The following is a 17292-nucleotide window of genomic DNA, read 5'->3' on the forward strand; positions in this document are numbered from 1 at the left end:
GAAATACGATTTTTTTCTGAGTACTAAATATTGTATTCCAATACAATTTAAAACAACTAGATCACTTTTTAATGTATTTCAGTAGGTAATTAATCTCATTAAAACCAGAAAATAAATGATCCTAAACTGCAAATGAAAAAGATAATATCATTACTGAGCATTCTTTTTAATAGTTGATACCAAAGCCTTGAATCCCTTAGAATTAGAGTTCCTATTTGAAACAGAATATATGAGCAGGTGCGTTTATTGAAGGCAGATATGCTAGCTGACCGCTTTTCATTGGAGCAGACAAACAAAGACAATAGTGGAACAAATAAATACTCGAATTTTCTCCTCTCGCTGTTTAGCTAAGATCTGAATGATAGATTCCGGAGCGCCAGAACTGCTGAATTATAACGGGGTTAAAGGTGTGGGTTCCATAGTGTAGTCAGTCGTGGCCGGCATGACTCTCGGATTGGGGCGGGAGAGTCGCGCAGGGAGGGGGTCGCACGAGAGGGGGAGGTTTAATTTTAATTATAACAATTCTTTTTACTTACCTTAGCCGGCCCGATCCAGTCCCGCTTCATCTCTGCTTCTCTGCTCCTCGCAGGAAGCAGGCAGCCTCCCTCCCCTCCCCTAAGCCAATCACGGTGCTGCAATGGCAGTGTTGTGATTGGTGGGGACGGTGCCCATATGGCGCCTATACGAAGGCCATTTTCTCCATGTAGGCTTCATGCAGCCTACATGGAGAAAATGGCAGAGTGCGCATGACTGGTTTGGTCGTCCCCAAAGGGTCGACCAAACAGTCAGGGCCCGAAACATTGGGATAGCCACTCCTCCCCTGCCCTGTTGCAGGACCACAACCAAACCCTTCTGCATTCTCACAGTGTGAGAAGCAGTAACATAAAATGGTATTTAGAATACCATTTTATGTTTCTGCTTCTCACACTGCGAGAAAGCAGTGGGGCGACACTCCTCCGCAGGGTGCAAAAAGAACAGTTGATGGACAGAATGCAGAACAATGTCATACATTCACCTCAGTACAGAGATCTGGGCCTGAATCCATCGTTTTTTTGTTCACCATGCCATTCCAGTTTGAACCTAGCCATATGCAAATCAGTCTTGATCCTGTGCCTCATGGGAACAGTCCAGCCCTAACTGCCAAGCCAGGTCCTCCCTGGACTGGAATCAAGCATCCTACGACCGGTTTCGGGGTTTCACCCCTCATCAGCCAGGATAGCTTTACTCCAGTGGCATGGAGAGCATGGGACCCACGTATAGGCATATCTGTCCCACTAGGGGTGACAAATGCAAAAAGAACAGTTGATGGACAGAATTCAGAACAATGTCGTACATTAACCCCAGGACAGAGATCTGTGTCTAAAGCCACAGTTTTCTTGCTCAACGTGCCATTCCAGTTTGAACCCAGCCATATGTAAATCAGTCTTAACCCTGTGCCTCATGGGAACAGTCTAGCCCAAACTGATAAGCCAGGTCCTCCCTGGACTGGAAGTAAGCATCCTAGGACTAGTTTAGGGGTTTCACCCCTCATCAGCCAGGATAGCTTGACTCCAGTGGCGTGGAGAGCACAGAACCCATGTCTTAGCATACCCGTCCCACTCGGGGTGACAAATGCAAAAAGAACAGATGATGGACAGAATGCATGACAATGTCATAAATTCATCCCAGTACAGAGATCTGGGCCTAAATCCATCGTTTTTTTGCTCACCATGCCATTCCAGTTTGAACCCAGCCATATGCAAACCACTCTTTACCCTGTGCCTCATGGGAAGAGTCCAGCTCGAATTGCCAAGCCAGGTCTTCCCTGGACTGGAAACAAACATCCTGGGACCAGTTTCGGGGTTTCACCCCTCATCAGCCAGGATAGCTTGATAGCTTGACTCCAGCAAGCTTTGAAGTTAAAAACTGCATGCTAGATGCAGCAGGAAAGGTAGTCCTGGTACTGATTGACCTTTCTGCTGCACTTAATATGCCCCTGCACTCCAGGCTACTTGTCCATCTATTTTATGTAGGCATCAGGGGCACAGCGCTTAAGTGGCAGACATTCTTCCTTGAAGACAGACACCAAGAAGTTTGGATACTACCCTTCTTGTCCTGCTAGAGCAGTGTCTCGGTTGGAGTTCCCCAGAGCTCAGGTATTAGCTCAACCCGTTTTAACATCTGTATGAGCCCTTTGGTGGAATTAGTCTATTGGGGCCATATAAAATTGCAGCCAATGACACTCAGCTGCTGTTTTCTTTCAAGAAAGGTGAGCCTATAACCCATGACGCTATTAAACCCTGTCTATCAGCTGTGTTCTACTGGATGAGTATTAACCAACTCAAATGCGACTCTAACAAGGCATAGGTTCTTTGCTTTGGCTTAAATTTTAACCTCCACCTGCAAACATTTTGCCCAGATGGGACCCTCCCACCTCACTTTCAAGCTGATGTAGTGCAGATCTTGGAAGTCAAGTGTGACAAACAGGTGGCGCTACAACACCAGATTAACACAGTGGCCAGCACATGTTTTGGCTTAATGTGAACTGCCAAAATGTTTCTACAGATCCTTTTCTTGCCCATGAGGAGAATGGAGACTCTGGCCTTGATTATATCCATGCTCGATTACGCTAATGTCCTATATACGGGTCTTCTTGGTTCTTGGCTGGCTTCCAAGTTTAAGCTAGCCTTCTTCATGAACGCAGGCCAAGGATGTAGTCCATAATGTCCTGTTTAGGAGGTTTGAAAGGTTGCTCCCAGCCCTCCTTCACTAGTCATAGTAGATCCCTAACTGGATGTCCAAACAAAAGCTCAATTGGGCTGTAGCCAACCCCCGTCTACGGAACCTCTCTGTAGGCAAAGAGAATGCAAGCTTTTCTGGGAGTCCCATGATCATACCCTTGAGGGTCTTGTTGAACCTTTCAACAAGCCCATTGCATTGTGGATGGTATAGTGTGGTGAGTTTATAGTTTGCACCACACTCTTTCCACATTGCAGTGACGTAACTTGACATGAAGTTGGTACCTCTGTCAGTTAACACCTCCTTAGGGAAGCCCACTATGGAAAAGATTCCCAGGAGGAATAGTGATCCTAAGGGGAATGGCCTCTGTGTATCTAGTGGCATGGTCCACCACCAATTGTATGTAACTATGCCCAGGTGCCGTTGGAGGGTTCATGGGACCAACAATGTCAATCCCTATCCTCTCAAAGGGAACCCCAACTACTGTAATTGGAATTAAGGGGGCCTTTGTGGGGCCACCTGACATACCACGTCCTTGGCAAGTGGCACAGGAGCATCAAATCTCTTTTGTGTCTTCAGACATATGGGGCCAGTGAAAGTGAGGGACACACCTGATTCAAGTCTTGCTTTCCCCTAAGTGTCCTGCAAGAGGAATATCATGTGCTAGGGAGAGTAGGACACCTCTGAACTTCTGGGGTATTATCAACCTGCAGGTGGCACCAGGCTTGGGATCTCTACCCTCAGAGTAGAGAAGACCATCCTCCCAATACATCCTATGGGACCCACTGATATTCCCTGCTTCCTCAGTAGCAGCTTGCTATCTGAGGGGTTCAAGAGAGGGGCAGGCCTGCTGCTCCTAACTCAGATCTGCCCAGGAAGGGCTCCCCACCCCCAAGAACTCTCCCTGATCAGGCACTAGTTCCTCTGGGACAGTTCTTTCACAGGGGCTAAGAACATCTCTCCCTCAGGAGACTGATCTTCTCTGAGAGCTTGTGAGGTGGGCAATGCTTTAACCTTCTTGCTCCTTCTCTTGGGAAGCACCTGGTTCATTGTTACAGGATCTAGTGCTTTCTCAGTGGTGCGTTTTTTGTCCTGAGCCCTGGTGAAAGCTAACACGCTGACAGAGATGCACATCATCTCTGCATTAGTCCTGAACTCCACTTCAGACCAGGCTGTAAGTTCCAGATCATTGCCCAACAAACAATCTACAGGTAGGTCTGGAGATATCACAACCCTCTTAGGCCCAGTTACCCCACCCAGCTGAGATTCACAACTACCAAGAAATGGTTAGTCCTCATATTGCTAGATTTGGAGACTTGGTACACTTGTCCAAGTATGACCTGTTCAGGGGATACCAGTTTCTCTATCACCATAGTGACACTGACCCCTGTTTCCCTAGAAGCCATTGCTTCTTTTCCATAGATTAAAGACTGTTGTCTGTACTTGCCCAAATTAGTAGGACTGACTAGTAAAGTGGCAAGATCCATGCCACCATCAAAGACTAAAAGAGCCTGAGCTGGTGTTCTGACTAGCTCAGAACCCATCTCAGTATCCAAGGTTAACCCCACTATTACTTGTACTTGTGCTAGGTGGAGCAGGTGCCTTAGGTGCAGTGGTAGTAGAAATAGTTTCCTTGGCCTTTGGACAATCAGTATCCTTTGTCCAATGGGCCTTCACCTTCCAGAAGTAACACCAAGGTTTCGTTTTGGCTTTCTTGGAATTTTGGGACTCACCCCCAGATGCGGATTTTTAGTGCCTTGAGAAGACTCTTTCTTATCTTTGGCTTTGTCCACACACTTATCCTGAGAATTAGAAGAATCTTGCTTCTTCTGGTCACCTCCATTACCATGGTTTTCCTGCTTAACCCTGTTGCAAACTCCTTTGTCTACCTTCTTTACCAATGCTTGGGAGAGGTCAGATCAAAGTCCCCCCGTTATTGATTTAAAAGCTAATTCTGACAAATATTAAGGATCTGGACCCTCATAATAAAATTGTACAAACCTTGGTAGTCCTGTACCTTGCTTCCATAAAGCCAGTCTTCCAGAGGCCTAATAGCACTGTCTACAAAATCTACCCGGCACTGGGTGTGGCCTTATGGGTGACTCTGAACGTAATCCTATGCTGTTCAGTGGTTAAGCCAAACCAATCTATGAGAGCACTCTTCATTACTGAGTAATTGTCAGCATCCTCTTCTCTAACAGTGAGGAGCTTATCTCTACCTTTGTTAGAAAAGGAGAGCCACAAGATAGCTGCCCACTGCTCTTGAGAGACCTTCTGAACTTTCCGGGCTCTCTCCAAAGGAGTGATCCATTTATGGATATCATCCCCCTCCTGGTTAGAAGGGATTATCTTGTTCAGGTTCCTACCGTCAAAGGAAACTTAAGACAGAATCCTAAACTTACTACTTTTGGTATTCACAGAATGCACTTACTACTTTTGGTATTCACAGAATGGATTTACGACTACTAACTTTACGTCCGCACTCAGGCCATAAATTCCAGCCCCGAGGCAGAGCTTGCAGCCTGGAGGCAGAGCTTCAGGCTTGGAGGCGGTGCTTCCGGCCCAGAGGCGGATCTTCTGTCACAGAGGTGGAGATTTCAGCCATGGCTAAATCCCCACCTCCAAGCGAGAAGCTCCACCTCCAAGCCGGTAGCCCTGCCACCGGGCCATAAGCTCCGCCTCCTTGTCACAAGCTCCACCTCCAAACCAGAAGCTCCACCTCCGGGCTGGAATTTCCAGAGTGCGGACGTAAAGTTAGTAGTCGTAAATCCATTCTGACAATACAAAAAGTAGTAAGTTTAGAAGTTAATTCTGTGAATCGGGCCCTCTTTGTCAAGAGCCAACTGATCTTGCCTGAGCCTAAGTCTTACTTTCTCAAGTTCAAGCAACTGGCAATCCCTGTCATAAGAGCTATCCCTCTTACTAGATGTAGAGGTCCTTATAGAATGTCCTGAAGCATTTGATTCTTTAGGGTCGGATCTTTACCTCCTTGGTCTACTCTGAACCCTCCCAGTAGGAACAAAGGGAGACCCATATCTGGGGGCACCCTCTGTGCCATCTGCACTATCCTCTGGAGGATTTGATTTCTCCAGGTGGGAGTCAATAGACTCCTCTTGAGAAGGATCAGAATTAAGGTCTACAGGGGGTTTCAAACTGACCCATCTTCTGTCCCTGGCCCACCCACTCTGTCTTGTTCATCTGACCCACTAGCTTTCTGTAGGTCATCTAACATTAACACCTCTCGGAGGGGTTGAGTATTAGGGCCTTTCCCTGTCTTAATCTTCCGAGAGGAACACAGGCCCCTCAATTTACTGGAACACCAGATTACTGTATCTAGAAGGCTTAGAGCCCGTGGAATCTCCTTTAAAAGACATATTAGGTATAGTGGGGTGTTGCAACTACCTAACCTAGTGGGAACTAAATCTCTCAGGCTGGAAAAAGGGTTATGCTAGACCCTTAACTACCCAGCCCTAAGTTCAGTAGAACTTATTTATTCTACACTTGTATTATATGTGCCTAGTATTAGTGAAGGGTTTTCAGCTAATCCACACCAAGATTATCTTGTAAAACAATGCAGGATTGAAACCCAACCACTGCACACAAATGAGAGAGGCTGGCTCAGTATTCGATTTACACTTATATAAGTGGACACTTTGCACTGATCCAGACAACCCTTATGGTGATTTTAGCGGTGTTAGACAACCTTAAAAAGCTCTCCAAGTGGTAGCTATGTAGAGAAGCCTTCAGGATTGGTCCAGAAGGAGTATAAAGCAGCCTGTTTTACCAGAACACAATCTTATGGGTATAAATTAAGTGAAAAATAACAAAACAGTGTATTTATACAAATATGTATTTATTATAGACACTCACAAAAACATAAAGATATCTCCTAGCTTGAGATATACACAATAGACACAATACTTTGCAATAGAAACAGGTTAGTAGCACAGCATACAAAGTGCACCCCAGGGGGGGACCAAACTGTATACTAAAACAGTTGTATGCGAACCACGACTCGAGTCAAGACAATAGTCAGAGGACGTAGAAGTGCTGGGGACTAAAGAAACCACCCAAGGTGAGTATCTAGGAGCCCCATGGAGGTTGTGTGCAGTGTGGGAACACAACCGTGTTCTAAGTACAAATCAATTGTGTGAGTCGCGGTTGCAATTTTAAAGAAAGCGGATCCTTACCAGTGGACCCTGAAGAAACCCCATAGGAGACAAGAGGATGCAGAGCCACCACTCCTGTGGATTCCTTAGGATCCAGGATACCTTGTACCAGGGAAGTGGGTGCATAGGTGGCAAGTGGGATCAGAAACCGTTGTCGAACTCAATGGGAGACTTCGGAAAGATGCCACTGCTGGAGAAGGAGAAAGTGCCCGGTAGAACCCAACAGTGTATTAAAGAGGTGAAGAACCTGCAAGCAGAGGGGACAGAGTTTATGGCACTCAGGAGTGACCAGGAGGCACAGAAGACGATTACCCACCAATGTCAGGTGTTGCAGGAGAGCTGGTGGTGACCTTGGAACTGCTGCTGTGTGGACCAGGTGATGCTTTGGAAGACCAGGAGCCAGACACGAGCTGTCCCACATCGGATGTCGAGAGTTGAGGGTTCGGAGTCCGGCGGGAGCACCAACAAGCCTTGGCAACTGCAACCAGCAAGGAAGTTAAAGAAGGTGCAATGTCAGGACCAGCAAGGTCCAGGAGACTCACCACAAGCAGGAGAGTCAGGGCAGGCCCAACGCAATCAGGGGGCCCAAAAGAATTCAAAGGTGACCCTCTAGAGGATCAACAGGCCAGAGGCACTGGAGTCGCAGAGGACCTCGAGCAGCTCAACAAAGATGCAGGCCCACGGTACAAGTGATGTAGTGAGGATGAAGTTCTTCGTCACTGGACATGCTGGAAGTTGGGGCTACTTGTAGCTCATAGATCTTGGTGCAAGTTATCCAACAAGTCTTTGCAATCGCAAGTCAAAGTGGTACACATGGGTTTGGTTCCTGCTGCTCTGACGAGGGATACTGACCTCAAACTTGGTGAAAGGACAGAGCAGGCTTCGAGGGATGTGAATAACTACCACCTGTGTTGCTGAGCCTTTTGGATTCTGAACTTTTGTACTTTTGAGACACTCCCTATACGTATGCGGCCACGAAGAACACATTACGTTTTTTGCACGTTATTGACTTGCTTCTTAACGCAAGGATGAGAGAGGGTCCTGTCCTGAAACGTTATGCTTCGGCGAGGACGTGGCTGCTCATTTTATGGATATGCTGTTCGCCTGAGAGAACAGTCTACTATTAAATAACTTTCAGTTAAGACAGTGACTTAGAGGGATAGGTACGCTGCAGGTTACATGAGTATACCGGTGCCGTTGAAAATGCGCCCTGCTCCTGCCATCTTTTTCAAATATGCGACTTATTCACAGAGCAGAATGGAGAAATTACATGCTAACGCCGGACATATAACCCATAAACGCGGATGTGAATAGGTTCACTGTGGAAGTACCAAAGCGAGTCTAATTGGCTGCACTTTTGGGTTAGTAGTTGCACTTTACAAGAACACAGGTTGATTGATTGATTGAGGCCCAGGGTGGCCCCTTTTCCAACTCAAGTGGATGAATGGCTCCCATTACGGCACAGGCAAGGGGGGCCTGGTCTGTACCATGAGACCACACACTGGTGGAAGCTCCACAGTGTAGGGGAACTGGGTGGAGCAGCTGCCCAAGGTGCCCTACCAGTTCTGTTTCTGGGCGTACCACTCCACTGTGGAGGGTACGGAGGCCCAGATGGAGGGGCAGGAGGTGCAAACAGTCCACAGTGGTTGGAACGGAGGGTGGGGTAAACCAGATTTGAGAACAAAGCACTTGTGCAGACTACCCCTTGTGAAGTGTCTAATGACCAGGGAGTGCTTCATGCACTGTCACAGAGACAGGGGTCTAGAGGCCTGCACCAGGCAGACTCCTACATGACACACATAGAGTGTATCACCCTTGATCGGTATGACCGTTACCCCCTGGATGTCCTGGCTTGGCTTGTTCAGCCAAAGAAGAATATAAATTCCCTTTGGTAACCATATTAAATAGTTATTCAACCGATAATCTCATATATACCACAAACCATTCATAACAGTCATACAAAAAACCCACATGCCCATATTTGCAATGCCACAAGATAACCACTTACTAATTATGGAATGCCACCTATATTTTGTTTTAAAAATGTTGGAAGCATTAAAATTTGTTCATTATACAGAATTCATAAATCTTCATATTATAAAAAACATATATCATTATACAATTTCATGTATTTCATAGACGGCATATCAATTAATCAAGAGGGAAATCAAAAACACATATTATTTCACATATATAAATCCTACAAAAAGTACATACACTATATCCACAAATTAAAAACAATGAAATATATAGTCTAACAGACAGATTAAAAAAAAGAAGTGAGACAGACAGCAAATACAACAGTACACTTATGAGTGGTTTGTGGACTAATCCAGGTAAAAAGAAATCAAATACCATACATGTATGCAGTCCAAGTGTTTTTATCACAGTGGCTGGCAGGTACACTGTATTTATTTAATTCCAAGAGTTGACGCATTTCGTTGGTGTTCACAGATTAATGACCACCTTTATCAAGACAAATATAATGTGCCTCTCCTTTTAGAATCTTCAAACAAATACCCAAGCAACTGTGGCAAGTATCCCAAAGGTGTAATAGTCCACCGCTTACTATAGGGATACCATCATTCCAATTGAGAACTCCAGTCGTGAATGTTCTATTCAATTATGCCCATGGATTCCATGTCAATCTGTTTACACTGTCCCTCCTTGTGAGTGGATATTCCAGGATCTCAAACCGCGAGACCAACAATCTCCCAAAAGCATTTAGACCCTATAGTGTTTTCCAGTCCATGCGTCTGATCTGCTAGTGTTGTTGGCTTGTGCAGCTTCAGGAAACTGACCTTGGGTTGGGCTAGATGGGCAGTCTCAGGCTATCACCCTTGAACTGGACGGATGTGGATTGGAATTAGGATGCAAATCACACAGGGCTGCTGCTCCCCACTTTTAGAAACCTCAGAGAGCACTGGGTGGCCTGAGTCTTGGCAGTAGACACTGACAGCTGTCAGAGGCCTCTGTTTGTTACTGTCCATATGAACTTTCTTTGGGCTAAGGACAGAAGTCTGATTCAAGGGTTGAAATGTGCTGCCATGGTGGTGCTGTCTGATACTGGGATGCATCTGTAAGCAAGTTAAGGTTAGGTGCTGCACAAATGGGGTCCTCAGATGATAAGGAGGGTTCCTCATGTTCCGTTCATTGGCTCAGAAGATTATAGCTAGAGGATGCAACTGAGTTCAGAGAGATGTAGAAACAACAGTCACAGGTTTAATAAAAATATGGATATTTTTTCCTTCAATAAAATCTAATTTGTTTTTTTTTAGTTCAAAAAGCTTTATTGAGCAGATAAAACCAAGTAAAACATCATTACAAAATCACAATCAATAAGAGAAAATGGCATTATATAATAAGAAAGTGAAATATAAAAGGAGCAAAAACCCCTAAGGGGGAATGTAAGCAATATACTAAGGGAAAAAGCATTTTTAACATTTTTGGGAGATGGAAAAGAGAGAGAAAAGGAAAGAAGAAAGAAAGGGGAAACGGAGAGAAAGAAAGACAAGAAAAGAAAGGGGGAAAGAGATTAGGAGGATAGAAAGAAGGGAGAAAAAGGAGAAAAGGCATATTAGGGTGAGCGTCTGAAAAGAAAATCAGTTAAGGGTAACCATAACAAATCTCTTTTGATTAAAAGGGAGGTAGTTGTAGCATATGCACGATCAAGTCTATGAGGATGACATAATAAATTCCACCATGCAGTAGAAGAGATCTTTGAAGTGTCTTTCCAGTTAGATGTGATAATTTGCAAAGAAATAGCTATAAACAAATCTATAAAGTTGCGAACATTGCGTGAAACATTCCAAATAGGAGAAGAACCACCTAGAAAAATATGAACAATATCAAAAGCATGATTTGAGTTAAGAATCTCATTCAGCTTGCACCAAATATGTTGCCAAAGAGAAGCTACCAAGGGACATTGGAAAAACATATGAAACAAGGTACCATCAGAGTGAGAGCAAGACCAGCAGTGACTAGATTCTAGGACTTTGAACTTAAAAAGGTCATGTGGGGTAAAAAAAAAGTCTATTATAAAACAAAAAAAGGGTCTGAGTGGTGCTAGCTGAACGAGAAACTGTGTGGATTTTAGACCAGATAGACTCCCAAATAGGAAAAGAGAAATCTTGTGCGAGATCCTTTTCCCATGCAAGTTCAGGTTTGGATTTAGGGCGAACAGGAATAGGTCGGGAGAGGATCTTATAAATGGCAGCTGCTTTAAGTGGGGAAGTGAAAACTAAAGGAGTGGAGTCAGTTGGGACAAAATCAGATAAGGTGGTATGAAATGAGGAGACTGTAGTTAAAGCTATGGTGAGGTCAGAAAGTTGAGAAGAGTGAGTGTTAGAAATATGAGAAGTGGTGCAAAGAGTGGGTAAATCCAGTACAGTACCATTGACACAGAGATCATCCAGATAAAGAATGCCTTTGTTAATCCATTCCTTCCAGAAGAAGGCCTTATTCTTAATCTTTAGGGAGGAATTATACCATAACGGGGTAAGGGAGTGTAAATGCGCCTGAGAAAAAGTGGAGCGAAACAATGAAAGAGAGAGTGCCCTAGAGAGTTTGAAGATGGGGGAAAGAAAATGTTTAGGGGGTTGAGACAAATTAATAGCAGCAGAGAAGGGAAAAGGCGATAATCGGGCTTGCTCTAAAGCACTCCAAGCAGTAGAGGAAAGGGGAGGAAGATCTGAGAGAAAAGGCCAGATTTGTTTTAAAGTGAAAGAAGAATGAAAGCAAACAATGTTGGGGAAGTTTACACCACCTAGATGCTTTCGAAGTTGAAGACGGGAGAGTGATAACCTGGGCTTGCGATTATTCCACAGGAAACGAGTGAGAACACGATTGATCTGAGTGCAAAAATAAGCCGGAAGAGAAATAGGTAACATAGAAAGATAAAAATTAATTGTAGGAAGAAGCATCATTTTAACAGTTACCATACGACCCCACCACAATAGAAATAAAGGGGACCATCTTTCGATTAGGGTATCAAGCTTGGAGAGAATATCTTTAAGATTAATCTTAACAGAATCTTTAATGGATGAGGAATATAAGATACCTAAGCATTTGATACTAGTAGAGCTCCATGAAAAACCGGAGCCTTGAAACATATGAGGAAGCCAAAATTTATTTAGGGGTAAAACTTCAGATTTATCTTTATTTAACTTATAGCCGGAAACAGAAGAATATTCCGCAAGTAAAGAAAAAAGAGCTGTTAAAGAAGTAGCAGGGTTAGACATATAAAGTAAAATATCATCAGCATAGGCTGTGAATTTGATGTCTAATGATTTATAAACAAAGCAAGTATAAGAAGTAGAAAGGCAAATATTCTCAAGGAGGGGTTATAATGCTAAAATGAAAAGAAGGGGAGACAAGGGGCAACCTTGCCGAGTACCCCTGTGAAGAGGAAAATAAGACGACTGAGAACCATTGACCCAAATGAACGTAGAAGGGGAGGAATATAGTAATTGTATGAGTTTAATGATGTGAGGGCTAAATCCATGCCAACGAAGGGCCCCAAACATAAAATCCCAATTAACCCTATCAAAAGCTTTCTCAACATCAAGAGTAATAACTGCAAGAAGAGTTGTCATTCTAGAAGCAAGATGAATAATATTAAGGAGAGCTCTAGAGTTATCTGTGATTGATCTACCCTTAACAAAACCTGACTGATAAACATTAATGAGGTCTGGGACAAAAAAAGATAGACGAGAAGCTAACATTTTGGCATAAATCTTACAATCCGTATTGATTAAAGAGATGGGTCAATAATTCTTACAAAGGGAAGGATCTTTATCTTTTTTGGGAAGTAAACATAGCATAGCCTGGGTAAAGGAGCCCTTAGACTCACCAGCAGTGAGGAAAGAAGAGATTAAGGAGGAAAGGTGAGGTATCAAACAAGACTTAAACTGAAAATAAAAATGAACAGTAAAACCATCAGGACCAGGAGATTTATCTTTGGGTAGAAGAGTAATTGCTTGTAAGATCTCTTTCTCGGAGATGGGAGCATCCAGAGAAGAGAGGTCAAGAGTAAGCATGGGCGGAAAATCGGTTCCGCTCGTGGATTTTGCGGATTTTCGGTAAATTTGCAATCCGCGAACTCTCGCAAATTTACCGAAAATCCGCAAATTCGCACGCAGAGGATTTTTTTTCTTGGTGATACAATATTGCGGCGTGCGGCATTCACTTACCGTCATTCAGCGTTTGCCGAGTTGTTTTTCTCAATATTTTGCGAGTGCTGCGCCATTTTGGATCTTGCTGCGGGATCCCGCGGGAGTTTGTCGGCGCATCACGAGAGTTCGCAATTGCGAACATGTAGGTGCGGCGGGTAGCAACAATCTCGCACTCACGAAATTACAAAATTTGTAATTCTGCTCAAGAAATCCACTAGCAAGCAGCATAGACCTTCTGAAAATGATGATTTTTTTCAGAATAACTCCTCAGGTTGACATTTGCCTGCACTTTTTTGGATTTGAGGCCTTTTGACTTTCTTTGGATCACTTTTGTATTAGAAATCAACTTTTACAAGTAAGTTTGTTTGGGGCATTACAGTTGCTGTTCTGCAGAAAAACGAGTTTTGCAAAACTGAAAGCACTCAGCAGGTGCAAAAGTTCAAACTCATCATTAGTAACCATTCCCTGTAGTGCTTCTTGACTGGGGCCCCTCCAGAGTTCAGTTACTAGTTGCAACAATTCTATGACCCTGCTTTAAACCCTCACAGCAGGCTCATAGAATAGCTAGGTAGGCCACAAAGGTCCAGGAAAAAAAAATTGCACTGCAACAGAAAGCAAATTACAGATAAGGAAACAGGTGCCAGACTGGAATTTTAAAACATTGACACATTAATAAATCAACCCCAAATTAATTCATGTCAGTTGAAGCAGGGCAGGTGTGCTTCCTTTCCCCCCCCCATAATCTACAGTGATGAACCAGAGGGTGGCATTGATGTACCAGAGGGTGGCACGGGTGAAACAGGGTGGCAGTGGTGAAACAGAGGGTGCTGTGAACCTGTGATGATGAACCAGACGTAGAAACAACATAGTCGCAACCGTTGCGAGCCGAAAAGTAAGTTCGCTATTGCGAACTGGTAAAAAACCCTCACGAACTGTCAGAAACCCTTGCGAACACAAAAAAACAAAAAAATCTGCGAATTTGCGAGAATTTGCGGATTTTGCGGATTGCGAGTTCGCAAATACGCAAATTCGCGAACGCCAGATTCGCAAAATTCGCCCATGCTTAGTCAAGAGTAGAGGAAGAGGATTTGGGTATGTTATGGAAAAAGGAGTCAATTTGAGAAGGGGTAGGAGTGGATTCAGGTGTATATAAAGTGGAGTAATATTGAACAAAGCAATCAAGGATCTTATCGTCAGTACAATGGTGAGTCCCAGCAGAATCTGAGATAACAGCTATATTAGATTTTTGTTTTTTAATTTTAAGGTAATTGGCAAGCGACCTGCCCACTTTATTGCGACCGCCATACATTTTGGAATTAAATTTTAAAAGATGATTACAGGCAGAGTCACAGGAGAATTTATTGAATTGAAGTTTGGCTTTAACAAGAGAAGAAAGGGCCTCAGGGGAATTAGAAGTGTAGAAAATATGTTCAAGATCTTTGATTTGTTTAAGAATAAGGGACGATTTAGATAAGGCCAATTTCTTTTTACGTGAGACAAAGTCAATAATGAAACCCCTGGCCGAAGCCTTAAAAGCATCCCAAACGAAGTGGAATTGAGAGGTGGAATCAAGATTAGTGTGAAAAAAATCATCCATAAAAAGGGTGAATTGATCAACAAATTGAGGGTCCAAAAGAAGAGAGTTATTGAAGCGCTAACGGCGAGAACTGGGAAGAGGGGAAGGCAAGTCAATGTCAAGGATGACAGGGGCATGATCAGAAATTAGAATGGAACCAATTTCAACATTAGTCAGAAATTGAAACATGTGTTGAGTGAGAAAGATATAATCTATGCGACAATGTGAAGCATGAACAGGGGAGAAAAAGGAAAATTCCACGGTGTCAGGGTGTGAGAGCCTCCAGGAGTCGATTAAGCCTCCAGAGGAAATTGCACGATAAAAGGACTTTTGCATTTTATTAGGAATATACCTGGTCTGAGATTTGCGGTCCAAAAAGGGATCCATCAACTGGTTACAATCACCTCAAAAATTAACTCAACATTGGTGTGTAAGGAGAGGAACTTAGAGAAATCATGCCAAAAAACAGGATCAATACCATTCGGACCATGAACATTGCAAAATGATAAATCAGCATCATTAACTTTGGCATCCAAATATAACCATCTACTATTTGAGTCAGAAATCTCATTCTTTAGCTGAACAGACAACGATTTATGAAACAAAACGATAACACCATTCTTATTATCGACAGACGGTGAACAGAAAACATTATCCACCCACTGCTTACGTAAAGAGGAAAGATCTTTTTGAGATAGGTGGGTTTCTTGCACTAGAGCAACTTGGCATTTCAGCCTGGCTAAATGAGGTAAAACCCGTTGTTTTTTAATTGAGTTATGAAGGCCTTTCACATTCCAAGAAATAACTCGAAGACGGTTCATTTAAAAATAAAAAGGAGATATAAGAATGAAAAGCAGAAAACCAGGAAGGACACAAAAACCCATAGCGCAATGTGAGAAGAGGAGAACACAATTGAGAGTGGAGACAAGGAAAAATAAACACAAAAAAGATGCCTTAAAGAAAAGGAGAAAGAAAGGAGAAGGGAACAGTAGAGAAGGATTGAAGTGAGAGTGGGAGAACATGACTCCCCTGTGAGAAGAGAGAAGAGAAGGATGGCGGGAAACCAAAGGGCTTCAGCATACAAAATAGAAAACGTGAAGAACAATAGAGTGAGAGCAGGAGCAACAGGAAAAGATGACCGCACGATAAAATGAGACGCCAGAGGCCTGGTCTCAAGAATACTTAGTTAGGAAATAATTTTAAAAAACGGAGAGAGAAACCAAACATGACATAGAAGAAAACAAATGAAGGAAAACTTACCAAACATGTCTGAAGGGAAGGGCAGCAAACTGGAACGAATAAGACGAACGACAGCACAGTACAATGAGGGATGCGAACACAACACAACACTTGGAAAAGAGACCTGAAAGAATAAGATGGGGGGACAAAATCACATTATAATGATGGACAAAAAGACCAAAAAACATACATCAACCAGAAAAGACAACAAACATTAAGAATTGCTGTGTTCCATGGAATCTTCTTTGTGGGTATCTATGAATTTCCGAAGATCCGCAGGGTTGTTGAAGCTGAAAGTTCTTTCTTCATAAGTAACCTTGAAAAAGCACGGATGTATGAGGCCATATCTTGCATACATGGAACGAAGCGTGGGTCTCAAATCCAGAAATTCCTTGCGACGAGCAGCGGTCAACTTGGAGACATCCTGAGTGAAAAAAGTTTGTGACCAGACCAAAGAAGCTGCCTATGTTGCTTAGCAGAGTGAAGGATAGTCATGAGGTCTGAGTAAAGGAGAAAATACGCAATGATATCCCTGGGTTTCGAAGAGTTGGAAGAGGATTTAGGACCAAGACGATGCCCCATCTGAATGTTCACATCCAGGTGTTTTGGCAGTCCAGTAACAGGCAGCAATTGTGTTTTCAAGAATTGGATAATGTCAGACCCCTCTGAATTTTCCGGAACACCATAAATGCGTAGGTTATTGCACCTGTTACGATTTTCCAAATCCTCTGTGGTTTTCTTAAGGGATACAACTTCCTTAGTAAGGCTAACAACCTTCGCAGCAACATCTTGAACATCACTAATGTGTTGTTCGACGACTGTAACTCTCTTATCCAAATTGGACCATTATCGTCCAGCCTCTGAGAGTGGTAGTGGTGTCAGCCATAAAGGGGCGTATCAAGCGTAATTCCTCCATAATATCCTCGAGAGTAACAGGAAGTGGAGATTTAGTTGGTGAAGGAGGATCCTTTTTAAGGCGCTTAGCAGGGGCAGCAGAATCTTTGCGCGTGTTGGAAGCAGTGTTCGATGCCTTAGGGTGGTCCATGTTGACAAATATTGAGAGAAGCAATGGGAAGCAAAAAATGAGGCAGCACGTAAAATATAATGTAGAAGAAAAGCCTCAAAAAGACCCAGCGTTACAGAAGAATAATTCCAGATGTGAGGTACAAGGCTCAAAGAGGCAGGCACCAACAGCGAAGAAAGAGGGCACAGTGCTGAGTGAAGGAAAAAATCATGACAACCAGTGACGCACTTAAAAGGTGAAACTGAGGTGAAAAACAGCAAAATCCAGAATCAAAGATCCATCAAATGAGACAAATCACTGGAAAAATAAGTTCAAAAGACCAAAGTCTAGCTTAAAAGAACAGTTTTGGTGAAATACGGGTGAAAAGCAAAAAACAAAATGGCGGCCGTAATG

This window comes from Lissotriton vulgaris, chromosome 3_2 (assembly GCF_964263255.1).
Source record: "Lissotriton vulgaris chromosome 3_2, aLisVul1.2, whole genome shotgun sequence".
NCBI lineage: Eukaryota > Metazoa > Chordata > Amphibia > Caudata > Salamandridae > Lissotriton > Lissotriton vulgaris.